This window comes from Solanum lycopersicum, chromosome 2 (genome assembly GCF_036512215.1).
Source record: "Solanum lycopersicum chromosome 2, SLM_r2.1".
NCBI classification, from domain to species: domain Eukaryota; kingdom Viridiplantae; phylum Streptophyta; class Magnoliopsida; order Solanales; family Solanaceae; genus Solanum; species Solanum lycopersicum.
In genome coordinates, this window is record NC_090801.1 from 18,678,242 (window position 1) to 18,693,704 (window position 15,463).

Sequence of the window (15,463 nt, forward strand, 5' to 3'; positions counted from 1 at the left end):
GTCGGAACGTAACACTCCGATCCTCATATACTATCCTGGTACCGGAACGTGGCACCCTATCCCCTAATCTCACTACTTTCGTTCATCAAGCCTTCTTTTATACCAAGGCATCATCATTAACAAAGTAGATTAGGGTTTTTCAAGATTTAGGATTCAATAGTTTCATCATGCTTACTTTATCACAATTATATAATCACATTCATGCAAGCATACAATTAAGCATATAGAAGGGTTTACAATCACTACCCAATACATATCATTCGCTATTAAGAGTTTACTACGAATAACATAAACCATAACCTACCTCCACCGAAGAATTCGTGATCAAGCAATCTACTTTCCCAAACCTTTGCTTTCCTTGCGTTCTCCTCTTCTCTCGATTGTTTCTCTCTTTACTCTCTGTTCTTTCTCTTTTTCTTATTCCAACCCTTTTGTCTTTTACCCTAATTAGCATATAATTAAGTATAAAAGATGATAAAAATAACCCACTAATTATTCCAAGGTTATCTCCTTTAACCCCCAAGAAATTAAATTATTAACATTAAACTACTAACTTTATAATTATAAACAGGAATAGTCCAAAACGCCCCTTAAAACATTTAACAGAAATCCGACCCAGGCAGGATTACGCAGACTGTGACGGCCCGTCGTGCCTGCGACGGTCCGTCCTGCTGCTTTCGTCACGAAGCTCAGAGACTCACTTCCTTGAAGGGTCTGTGACGGCACGTCATGCCTGTGACGGTCCGTCCTGCCATTTCGTCGCGAAGTTCAGAGAGTCGATCTCAGTACCCAAATTTCAGAATTCTAAGTGTTTTGGAACGAGACCCCCTCGACGGTCCGTCGTGGGATCCGTCGACCCAGACAGTGATTTTCAGAAATTAACTCTACTGCTCAAAACGACTAACAGGTCGTTACACCTCGATAAGCGACACATGTCCTATTTAAAATTTAGAGGTCAAGATTATATTATATTAACAACTATCATAACTATAGTTAAGTCAACTAATTTTAGAAAACTACTCTCTAAATTTGGTAAAAATTATAATATATTTCATACAAAATTTAATATTTATTCAATACCATTAGTTTCATCTTATATTTTTATGTTTAAATATTAAAATTGTTGAACATGAACCGTTTATATTTAATGTGATAAGTAATAATCTTCAAAAACATTTGTATTTTAAACAGTGTTTTCTTTTATTTCACAAAAAAATAAATAAAAGAATATTTTAAGAAAACATGTATTTTTTCCCTCCAAACGTACAACAACCACATTAATTTTCTTTCTTGAATAATTTTGATATCGTTTTATTCTAAAAACTTTTATCTTTTTATTTTTTATTTTAGTTTCGTATCTTTTATTTGATAGTTTTTTTTCAACATTAATACTTCTTCATTTTTTGTTTTGGTTTTCAATGTAGTATAATATTTGAAGAATAAAATTTACTAGTACATAAAATTATTTAGTTGATTCTCACCTTAAGTATTATAAACTTTAATATTTAAATGTGAAAATATAAGATGAAATTAATGATATTAGTATATATTAAATTTTGTATGGAATATATTGTAATTTTTATCAAATTTAGAAAGTAGTTTCTAAAATTAGTTTGCTTAACTATGATTATGATAATTGTTGATATAATACAATTTTGAACTTTAAACTTTAAATAAAATATATGTCGCATTTGACAAAATGGAGGGGAGCCGGATCGTAACTAAAAAAACTAATATTAGTAAAACCAAAATTTCATAAAATAAAAGTAAACATGGAAGGATAGTTACTATTTCAACAACTATACCTACCAAGTAAATCATTGGATAGGAGTCTTATCCAAATTTTATTGATATCTTTATTTACGGGGAAAATATTTGATGACTGAATGTGTAAGATGAGTTGTTTCTTGTCAACTCCCTACTAATGTGTTATCATTATTGTAATTTTGAAAAGATTTTTTTTTGTCAATTTTCACTTTAATTGATGTATTTATATAAGACAAATATTTATTTATATTAAATATAAAAAAATTATTTAATGATTTAAAAAATATTTTAACTTTAATTAAATTTGTTGTTGTTATACTAAATTTTAATGAGGACTTATTATATTTTTAAATTATTTAATAAATTAATTAAATTGACTTTCGAAAAACGCAATATGACCAATAATATCGGACGAAGAGAAGAGAGTACTTGATAAATAATTGGATGAAAGTGTTCCAATTTAAAATTCTTTTCCTCATAATTAAATAGCTCTTGGGAAGCTTAATCGGATTGCACAAGTCTGAAATTAATTCTTTTAAAATAAATATTTATATAATTAGTTTGGTGCGGTTATTCTAATTATTTTTACTTGAAACCCAAAACACATCATGTCAATATATAGAATTAAAAAATAAAATTAAATCAAGTAAAATAATATTTAATTTGATTAGATTTTTATTTAGTCCAATTTTTTATATTCAAAAGCATCTTATTATAAATTTTTATGATTTTTTTGTTAAAAAATTATCTTTTAGAGGTATCCTAAGGGATCGTTTGGTTACTATATAACTTACATTTTATTCACGTATAAAATTATGTATTAAGTTTTACTATATTTGGTAAAAAAAATAATTTTAAGTAGAAAAGTCAACCTAATTTATATCATGTTTGGTTGGTAGGATTATAAACATGATATAAAACTTATTCATGTATTAATTTATACAATGTTTAATTATGTTTTTTGTAGTCCCTCATAAGTAATGCCAATATAATTTATATGGAAAAAAAATATAATTTATATGAAAAAATTTATATATAAATTATGCGGAGTAAAAAATGGAATAAATTATATTGATATTTGCATGTGTTAAATCATATTGAGTTTATTTTTATGTCTTTTTATTAAGAACATTACCTAACTATATTGATTATTAGTATAGTAATATTGGATATTTTGATTTTTTTAAGTTGCACAAAATATTAAATAGCACCACAGTGATTGCTTTTCCAGAGAATGTGGCGGCGGTGCTTCAATGGACACTGGAGGAGTAAGAGTTATTTTTTTTCTGTTATATTTGTTTTCGATAAATCAAGAAATTAATTTTTAGTGCTCATTTGAGTTAAAAAATAAATAAAATAAAGATAAAAATAAAATAGCATATATTTGTTTCGATAAATCAAGAAATTAATTTTTAGTGCTCATTTGAGTTAAAAGAATAAATAAAATAAAGATAAAAATAAAATAGCAAGAAAATAAATATGATTCTCACGTAAGTAAAAATGGAGAATTCTTTAAACTTTAATTTTATTCAAAAATAGACAGAATTTATATTATTTGCTTGCACATTTGTTTGTAAATAATAAAATAAGTAGATTTACGACAAATTCAATAGCTAATTATTCATGCATTATAATATCTGTATAAATAAATCTATATAACAAAATTCTGCATAAATAATATCTACATAATTAATAACTATATAATTAAAATCTGCATAACTAATATCTATATAACTAAAATCTGCATAACTAGTAATTGCACAACTTTAACTAGTAACCAAAAACAGCCCCTAAGAGATTGATTAAATTTTTTAAGACATAAAAGATAAAAAGATTCCAATATATTTTTTCCGGGCTACCAAGGAATAATAATATTTTAATTAAGTGGTAGAAAGGCAGAGAGAAATAATTAATTAAAGGGAAAAGTGCAATTGATTGAGAAATGAGCCCTACTATACATTAATGAATCTACCTATCTATAGACTACCTTTATGATAGTGAATTGTCTTTTCAATCTTTTAAAATGTTTTGAAAAACTCAATTGAATTAGTTTATTTAAATGGATGAAAGTGTTTCAATATGAAAATATAATATTTTACTAATATGTCTACGTCCAAAAATCAAAAGACTTTCAAATATAGTGTAAAAAATAAAGATGATTCTGATGAAGAATATATGCCTTCATGTGAGAGTGATGATAACGAAAATAATTTACAAGTAGCTGGATTTCAGAGAGTATGGAGTGAAAAAGATGAGATAAGCATTTTGGAAGCTTGTCTCAATTATTCATCAGATTGCGATGTATTACTTAGTTTTGTGAAGGACAAACTGGAAGTAGAAACGTCTAAAACACAATTACAAACTAAATTGAAAAGGTTGAAAAAGAAATATAAGAAAAATATTGTCAAAAGAAGTTTTTCTAAACCCCATGAGGAGAAATTATTTAAACTATCAAAAAAAATTTGGGGATCACAAGTAAAGTGTAAGAGCATTACTGATGATCATTTCGTATTGGGTGGAGGTAGTGCTGCTGATTTGGAAGATTGGTTTATAAGAAATCCAGGTCAGTTAATTGCGGAAAAAGATCGAAAAAAAATGTTGGAGAAATCAGAATGTGTGAAGACTGGTAAGGCCAAACAATATTTGTTGGAAATACAAGTGATGGAGGAACAAACTAACTTAGCTATTGATGCTCTCGAATCTATTAACAATTAATTTAATATTTTTTTTCCTTTTTCTTTTTTTGAATATTATCAGTATTTATTTTGATTGATGTATTTTTAATTAAACAAATGGTTAATCCATTTGAAGTATATTTATGAACTTTTTCTTGATTCACCTCTTATTTGTTAATTGATTGTTTGTTTATAAAATCAAGAAAAAACGTATCGTCAAAGAAATAACGTATCGTCATGCATTTATCTAATGTCTGACCTATTTTTGTTCATTTATTTGTATTGTCTATAGATTGTGTCAAAACGATTTCATTTAATTAAAAAATATTAAAGACAATTTATTTATTGAAAAGTGTGCAGCCATTAAAGGCATTTTTTTGAAACTCTAATTTATATACTTAATAATTTCATACTTAAAATTATACTTCCTCCATTTTATATCTGCGTAATATGTAATTGTTATTTTTACTTTTACAAAATTATTGATATCAATTTAATATTTAGGAAAAGAGTTTATATATTACAAAATTAATTTAACAAAAATTAATATAAATAGTCATTATTTGCATATAACACAAATTTTTAGTCAAAATTCTTTTGTTTTACTATTATAAAAAACATGACAATTAAAAATGGACATATAAACTATTTTTTAATTTTTATTAATTGTCATGTTTTTTATAATAGTAAAACAAAAGAATTTTGACTAATAATTTGTGTTATTTTTTTTTTATAATAGTAGTATGCAAATAATGAATAGTATATTGCTTTTCGTTAAATTAATTTTGTAATATATAATTTTTTTAAAAATATTAAATTATAAGCTTAGTTTAATTGATAAATGGTAAATAATTTTGTAAAAATAGAAATAACAATTACATAATTATGGATGTATAAAATGGAGGAAGTATAATTTAAATTTTAAAAAACTAAATTTAACAATTAAATGTTGAAGAAGGATGTATAAAATGGAAGAAGTAAAATAATTGAATACAACTTTTTAGGTATATTGAACGTTGTGCCTTGATTGTAACATTTCAATGTATGCACATATCTCAATAATATAATCTTTATTTTATTTATTTTTAATCAAGCAAAAGGAAATTTTTTTATTTGAAATATGAATATCCACATAAATTAATAAAAGGATTTCTTTTAAGTTGAAATACAAATATCCACATAAATTAAAAAACAAATAATTTTATGAAAAATAATAGATAATATTTTGAATTTATTTTAATTACACTATAAAGTAGTTTTGTGGTTTAAACATCTGAATTTTTACAATTTTCATAATAAACATAAGTTATTTATATTTAAAAATTAAATATATTGTATATGTGTGTTATTACATTTGTCACATATTAGATGATCAATATTAATATTGTACAATAACTAAAAACATAATTAAGATTATATTTCTAAATCATGCCTTAAAATACTTCATTTGAATTATATATATAAATATAAATAATTTCATAAATAAAATTAAGTGCAACAATAGTAAAAAAAATTTATTAAAGTTTTATTGATTTAGTAATGTGATCAACTAATATAAATTATTTATATTTAGATATTTATATATTAATATGCAACAATTATATTTTCATAAAAATTAAAAAACAGTCCATATGTCCATTTCTAATTATCATATTTTTTTTAGTAAAACATAAGAATTTTTACCAACAATTTATGTTATGTATATATTTTTTAATATTAATATGCAAATAATGACTATTTCTATTACTTTTCGTTAAATTAATTTTATTATATATAAACTTTTTTCTTCAAATATTAAATTAATATAACCTTAGTTTAATTTGATAAGTGGTCAATAATTTAGTAAAAATAAAAATAACAATTACATATTGAAGGAGGCATAAATGGAGGAAGTATAATTTAAATTTTAATAAACTAAATTTAACAATTATGTGTTGAAGATGGATGTGTAAAATGGAAGACGTAAAATAAAAGGATAAATCTTTGTAAGTACATTAAATATTGTGCCTTGATGGTAAGATTGCAATGAATGCACACATTTCAATAATATAATCTTTCTTTTACTTATTTTTAATCAAGCAAAAGGTATACTTTAATTGAAATATAAATATCCATAAATTAAAAAAACAAATAATTTTATGAAAAATAATAGGCAATATTTTGAATTTATTATTTACACTATAAAGAAGTTTTGTGGTTCAAACATCTAATTTTTTACAATTTTCATCATAAACATAAGTTATTTATACTTAAAAATTGAATATAATAAAATATTATATATGTGAGTTATTATATTTGTCACTGTTTACAACAAATTTTAAACATATAAAAAAATAAACAAATCACACAAATAAAAGATGAAGAAACATAATTTTATTGATTAAGATAGCGGGTACAATTCTGTTGATCCATTGTTCTACTCTCTAAGTTTATCCATAATACGAGGGCCGTTAGTGACGTATTTCTCAAACTGAGATGATTTAGATTTGACCTCTCTTTATGAATAATTCATCAATTTGTGGAGTATTCGAGATCTTGATCTCTTTATGAAATTTCCGAGATGTCTTTTAAGGGAATTTAGTACCGTTTATATAGGCATAAACTAGGGTTTAGGGTTAAGTAGCCTCCAAAAATTCTTATTTGAGTTGAACACAATTTGTATAGTCCCAACTCGAATTGAAAACATCTTGTAGAGTCCCTCAAAATTTTAATGTCTACAAATGCTCCCTGCTTCAAGGTTTGACGGAGGATAGACTTATGAAACTCAAAGACGAGACTTGAAGTACTCATTCTTCCACCTTTGCAACTTCAAATTTTCAGATTTAAGAGAGAAAAGATGAAGCGCGGATTTGGTCCTACTGAGCGTGCCAATTTGTTTGCAACAAATTTTAAACATATGAAAAATAAACAAATCATACAAATAAAATATGAAGAAACATAATTTTATTGATTAAGATAGCGGGTACAACTCTGTTGATCCCTTGATTCAACTCTCCAAGATTTATCCATAATACGAGGGCCGTTAGTGACGTATTTCTCGAACTAGGATAATTTAAATTTGACCTCTCTTTATGAATAATTCGTCAATTTGTGGAGTATTCGAGATCTTGATCTCTTTATGAAATTTTTGAGATGTCTTTTAAGGGAATTTAGTACCGTTTACATAGGCATAAACTAGGGTTTAGGGTTAAGTAGCCTCCAAAAATCCTTATTTGAGTTGAACACAATTTGTATAGTCCCAACTCGAATTGAAAACATCTTGTAGAGTCCCTCAAAATTTTAATGTCTACAAATGCTCCCTGCTTCAAGGCTTGACGGAGGGTAGACTTATGAAACTCATAGACGAGACTTGAAGTACTCATTCTTCCACCTTTGCAACTTCAAATTTTCAGATTTAAGAGAGAAAAGATGAAGAGCGGATTTGGTCCTACTGGGCGTGCCAATTTGTTTGCAACAAATTTTAAACATATGAAAAATAAACAAATCATACAAATAAAATATGAAGAAACATAATTTTATTGATTAAGATAGCGGGTACAACTCTGTTCTCCAAGATTTATCCATAATTCGAGGGTCGTTAGTGGCGTATTTCTCGAACTAGGATAATTTAAATTTGACCTCTCTTTATGAATAATTCGTCAATTTGTGGAGTATTCGAGTTCTTGATTTCTTTATGAAATTTCTGAGATGCCTTTTAAGGGAATTTAGTACCGTTTATATAGGCATAAACTAGGGTTTAGGGTTAAGTAGTCTCAAAGTCCTTATTTGAATTGAACACAATTTGTATAGTCCCAACTCAAATTGAAAGCTTGTTGTAGAGTCCCACAAAATTTTAACGTCTACAATCACATATTAGATGATCAATATTAATTTTATACAATGATTAAAAATATAATTAAAATTATTTTTCTGAATCATGCCTTAAAATACTTCATGTGAATTATATAAATAAATATAAATAATTTCATAAATAAAAAGTGCAAGAATAGTAAATTAATGCTATCCATTTCCCCTACGAAAACCAAAGTCTTATTTTACTTTGTTGACAATTTTTTTTAATTATTTATTTTTATTAGATTCTTTATTATTATGTCTTATGGATTGAAAGTATTTTTTTTTGTTGAAATTGACAGTTTTTAAACTACACGAGTCACAAATACATAGGACGAAAATAAATATACTAAGTAGAAAATAAAATAAGAGTCCAAGAAAATTTAACCACGTCTAGAATCTTTTTTTTCAATAAGAATAAAAAGAATAGAAAAGAGTTATATTAATTGTGGTACTTTCTAATTAAAAAAAGCTTTTAAAATATCTATTTGTTATGAAATCAAGCTCATAAGACTATAATCATAAAAAGAAGAAGGCAAGAGAAGTATATAAAAGAAGAAGACTTTTCTTCTTATTCAAGTATATATAAGTATCATCTGTATATCATACAATAGTGAATGAACAACTCTGTTTAGAGGTTGAGAAATCACTCTAAAAGTCATCATATTAAGTATCATAATAAATAGATACATTCTTAATAAAAAAGATTCATGAAACCTAGTGAATATGGATGGTAGTTAATGTATTAACTTTATGGACTATCCACTCATTCAATGGATTTATAACACTCCCCTTGGATGTCCATAGATAATGTGCCTCGTTAAAATCTTACTAGGAAAAATACTGTGGGAAAAAAATTCTAGTGAAGGAAAAAGAGTACACATATCTTTTGATATGCACTCCTCATTAAAAACCTTGCCAGAAAAACCCAGTGAAAAAAAACCTCTGTCAAAGGAAAAAGAGTGTAACGCATATTATACTCCCCCTGATTAAAACATCACTTAATTTCTTGTGATAATGTCTCCAATCTTCGTACATTATGGTTGATATATTCTTTTTTAAAGAAAAACCACACATTTCATGAATATAGTGTGCGATTTATCTCAACCAGAAGCACTTTCGACTTGCTTCATGGAGGGCTTTTGCATAGCAATATTTGCTTCATTGATCGCCAGGATATTATTGTGTCTACATATGCAAACACATAGCGTGCTTGTGATAGAGATTTATGCGGATCAGATAAACATTCTGCATGTGCATAACCAATCAATTTTGTCTTGGATTCCTCGAAATATAATAAACCCATAACTTTGGTCCTTTGAGGATATTCAGTCATGTGCTCAACACCATTTCAATGTCCTTTTATCGGGAGAAACTGAATCTTGCCAGTAAATTTACTGCAAAACAAATATCTGGTAATATTGTTAGCAAAATACACTAGTGCCTGATTGCACCAAGATATGGAGTTTCATCACCAAAAAGCGCTTCATCCTTCTCTTGAGATCAAATGAATCATCATTTATTTCAAGCGATCTCATAATCATTCGGGTACTTAATGAATGTCATTTATCCATATAAAAATCGCATCAAAGCTTATTCTGTTTATGTTGATTGATGGACAAATATTTCTTTTGTCAATTTATCAATATGTAGGTCAAGACAACATTCCATCTTATCATGACCTTTTCACCATTTCAAACACTCAACAGATTTTGAAAGATCTTTAAGAATGCTAATGACGTTCAAGTCACCAAAATACACAACTATAATAACAAATTCAGATCCTGACCTTTTCATAATTTATAATCTCAATATTTCTTTTCAATTCATTTGAAACTTAAAAGGTTTCTTTTGAGACTTGCTACAACCGTATCCTAATATTATTTCTCTAGCAATATCACAACTCATTAGAGCTTGCCAGTAATTTTGTGTACTATCACATATTGCATGACACCATCCCTTTGGTGAGCATCTCCTTCAAGGAGGAAATTATATTGCTATTGTCATGGTCAAAATCATTACGAGCAAGACATGTTTCTTGCTTTACTTTTGTTGTACCATAGGTACACAATCAATGGCAAATTTGTCTTGCCACACAATAATGGCCACAATCCTTATAGGTAAGAACTATTTCTTTCTTTCGCCCTTTCGATAGTTCATAACAAACATACCATAATAATTATGACGCATAAACGCACACGACCATTGACCGTTCATGTCAAATAAACTTTATATATTTCTCTCAAACCTCCCGTAGAGATGAGATGTGGCATATATCATTTTTTTCAAATCTTCCATAAAGGTGATTTGTGGCATATATCCAACCCATAATGATTTTATCACATCTTGACCCATTGTCTTATAGAATGGTCGAGCATTCATGATACTCATCAAAAGTCATATTCTCTTCAAGGAATGGACTAATCATTTATATGTACTTCATTAATTTGCATTATAAGCACATTGTCATGGCTTTAAAATTCATCATATTTCCATGACACACCTCAACATCACTTTGAAAAATCAAGTGTACCATCATTTTATCTTCTTGTCTTTTGATGAAAGATTTATAAACTTGTAAAATTATTGGGTCGACAATATTCACAAGTCCAATGACCTTTAATACCATTTTGTTAATAAAAATTGTCTTCACATTTTGAAGGACTATTTGGAGAACCCATAATGTTCATGCTTTTATAATTACCACAACGATGACTTCTATAATTTCGTCCCTTTACGTCCTTTTTCATATCGTTAATCATTTGTCATCTTTTAGACTAATTATTTACTGCTACCATTCATACGATAAAATGGAGCAAGTCAACATCGAATTTCAAAGTTATCATATGTTGCTACCACATTCTTTTCAAAGAATGGAGCAAATTCAATAGGACGAATTTCAAGGCTTTTCATCAAAGCCTTAGTCATCATTATATCATCACTATGGTGCATTGATTCAAACTCAATTTCTTATCTATATAAGGTGTGTTAGGCACAATTATATGGGACTTGAACCCAATACTTATCATCATGGTGCATCAAAACTCAAATTGATGTCTTACCCCCTTGGTGCGATAGAACTTGAGTTTATCGCCTTATCCTCAAACATTTTTCATTATGTCATCTGACACGCTCAAACTTACTTATCAAATAAGAAGTAAAGCGGTCGTGTCAAGTAAATAACCCAACTAGTGAGGTTGGGATCGCTCCTATCACGACCCAAAATGAGCCGCGAGTGGCACCCACACTTACCCTCCTATGTGAGCGAACCAAACAATCTAAACCCCAACATTTCAACCATAATAAACAGAAAATAATGCGGAAGACTTAAAACTCATTAATATAACCAATAATTAACTTCTAAAATTTTATCAACTATCATTCCCAAAACCTGGAAGTCATCATCACAAGAACATCTATCCTCAAATTACTAAATCTAAGAGTATCTAGGAAGCTAAAATAAGTAAAAGAGATGGTCCATGTCCGAACTTCAAGACATCAAGACGCGAAGGAAAGAATCCAGTCCGAGCTAGGAACAATAGCTCACCCTGAAGTCTGATTTTGCTGAAGTCTGGCTAGAGTTGCGGTTGAGTTGAAGACGATGGTACGTTTGCTGCACTCCACAAATAACAAAGAGAAAAAATACAAGTATGGGTCAGTACAAAACACAAGTACTGAGTAGATATCATCGTCCAACTCAAAATAGAAAGCAATATACATCAAATAATATCATAAAATCAACTACAATACTCAACAGGTGACAACAACAAGTACCATAACCATTGGGCACAACCCAAACACATCTATGAAGACTCAAGCCTCCATACCATACTCATTTGGGAAACAGGTTCATTAAATTGAGTATATTAACATAATTCAAGATTCATTCTTTTTACTATCCTGGTGTCGGAACGTGACACTCCGATCCTCCTCATACTATCCTGGTGTCGGAACGTGACACCCGATCCACTACTACTATCCTGGTGTCGGAACGTGACACCCGATCCATTAATACTATCCTGGTGTCAGAACGTGACACCCGATCCATTAATACTATCCTGGTGTCGGAACGTGACACCCGATCCATTAATACTATCCTGGTGTCGGAATGTGACACCCAATCCATTAATACTATCCTGGTGTCGGAACGTGACACCCGATCCATTAATACTATCCTGGTGCCGGAACGTGACACCCAATCCACTAACCTCATTCTTTTAGTTCATCAAGCCTTCTTTTATACCAAGGCATCATCATTAACAAAGAGGTTTTTAAGGTTCAAGATTCAACAGCCCCATCATGCTTATTTTATCACAATTATATAATCACATCATGCAAGCACACAATTAAACATATAGAAGACTTTACAATACTACCCAACACATACCATTCGCTATTAAGAGTTCACTATGAAATAGCATAAACCATAACCTACCTCCACCGAAGAATTCGCGATCAAGCAAGCTATCCCCCAAAACCTTTGCTTTCCTCTTCGTTTCTCTCTTCTCTCGATCGTTCTCCCTCTCTTTCTGTCTCTTTCTTCTTTTTCCTTATTCAAACTCTTTTTCTTTTACCCTAATTACCATATAATTAAGTGTAAAAGATTGTAAAAGTAACCCACTATTTATTCCAAGGTTGTCTCCTTTAACCCCAAGTAATTGAATTATTAACATTAACCCACTAACTTTATAATTCTAAGCAGGAATAGTCCAAAACGCCCCTTAAAACATTTAACAGAAATCCGACCGAGTCAGGGTTACGCAGCCTGTGACGGCCCATCGTGCCTGTGACGGTCCGTCCTGCTGCTTCCGTCACAAAGTTCAGAGACTAAATTTCACTAAAAGGTCTGTGACGGTCTGTCGTGCCCACAACGGTCCTACCTGCCATGTCGTCGCGAAGTTCAGAGAGTTGTTCTCAGTACCCAATTTTCAGAATCTAAGTGTTTTGGAACGAGACCCCCTCGACGGTCCGTCGTGCCTATGACGGTCCGTCGTGGGATCCGTCGACTCAGACATTTATTACCAGAAATAACTCTACTTCTCAAAATGACTAAACAGGTCGTTACAGTTCCCACGAGGAAAATAGTCTAGACTTAACTTCAACCTGTTATTACTATTTTTTGGTCAATGACTTCCTTGGAAAGTAAAAATAATAAAGGGGGGTTTCTATTTCTAAATGAGTGAAAATAAATAACGAACTTGAAAGAGACACTTAACAGTTTTGACAGTTGAATTTTAATCAATTAACCAAAGTAACTAGGGTTTTTGTGTTCCCCACAGGTTCATAACTTGATAATTCTAACTATAACAATTCTTTCCTAGTATCTTGCATGCAAAGTGATAAGTTATGTATTTCTAAATCCTTGGTCTGGCATCCAGAAAATCTCACTTCGCACCCTGGTCCAGCTACGTGTGTTGCTATCGTAACCCTTATCCTTACCTCATATTAAGCATCGTATTCGATATTTCACTAAGTTATTACCTCGTACCAATCAATACTAGCCTATTAGATAGTATACACTAAATCTATGTTAATAATTCTTTTCCTATTATCTACCTCCTTGGTCCGGCAAGTAGCATTAAGGCGAGTTCTAACGTTGGCCATCCGTTAAAAAAACTTCTAAGCGAAAGAATTATTAATACATGCAAGACACTATTCTAGAATTGTTATTTTTGTTAGGATTTATCTCATTATTTGCCTATGGTTCCCAAAACCCTAGTTATGGAGTTTAGTTACTCATAGGCATAAACACAAAATTCAAAGATAGTAGATAAGAATTCATGTACTTACTTCAATGAGAAAGAGTAAAATCCAAAAGTTTGCTTGATTAATATCCAAAAATCACTTGCAAGAATCTCAAAATCCAACACTAATACACAAAGTCTAAAAATCTGATGTCTAATCTCATAGATTCTAACAATACTGTGTCTAACTATTTGGTGTCTAACCTCAAAAATGAGGTTATTCGAACTATTTATAAAAAAAATAAAAACCTAATTAAACAAGGATTCTAATTGCTGGAAATCTGCCAAAACGTGGCGGGGTCGACGGACCTCGCGACGGACCTTCGTGGTCACAAAGGACCGTCATGGACTCCGTCATCCCATACTTGTGCAATTTCTTCTGCTGCTCTCTTCATTCCCCTCGACGGCAAGTTTGACGGACCGTCATAGGCACAACGGTCCGTCGAGGGTCTTCGTTCCAAAACACTTCAACTCTTGGAATCTGGGTACTGGATCACTTCTCTGAACTTCATGACGAACCTGCAGGACGGACTGTCATAGCCACGACGGACCGTCAAAAGCTTCGTAACCCCACACTTGGTCAGACTTCCCCATCTTCCTTCAGCAGCTTTACTACGCTGCCACCTACAGACCGTCACAAGCACGACGGACCGTCATAAGCTCTGTAGGTGGTCTCTTCTGCATTTCTTCCCTCAAAATCTCTGCATTCAGCTTTGAACAGATTTCCAGCAAAACAAAGAGAAACTTATATAAAAATTAGCACAAAAAGGCTTTTGGACACACTAAACTTAAGAAAAAAGTATTAATAATACCGTGAAACCACGGTATATTATCATCCGAACTTTAACCAGATGTCTTACCCTTTTGGTGCGATGGGACATCGTCTTACCCTTCAATCAATGTCATATAAGTCAATACCAATAGAACTCAACCATGAGCCTTTAAATGAAATCAAGAATTATAGAAGCAAATTTAGTCAAAATAAGATTGAGAGTTTTCTCGCCTCTAGCAATTATAAATATTAATAAGTTCCTCATAATTAACACTAAGAAAATCAACCTGAAAATTTACTTCTTTATCCCTCAATTCTTTTCTGAAACGAAGAACTGTTAGTATAATCATAAACCAATGTATAAAATTGTTAAAGTAAAACAAATCAATATGTTTTACATTTTCATATATCACATATATACTAAAATAAATTATTAGTATAAGAGGAATTGTTGAAAATATAAATATGTAACAAGAAAAAATAAATAAAACCTGTTCCTGCTCACAAGTGTTTCAACTATAACACTTTTGCTAAGTGGTATAATCTTTAGAGCATACTCGTGCTGATAACGTATTATAAAATCAAGCTCATAATAAAATAAGTATAAAGGAAGAAGATAAGAGAAGTAGATGTAGGAGACAATTTCTTCTTATTCAAGTGTATGTAAGTATCAT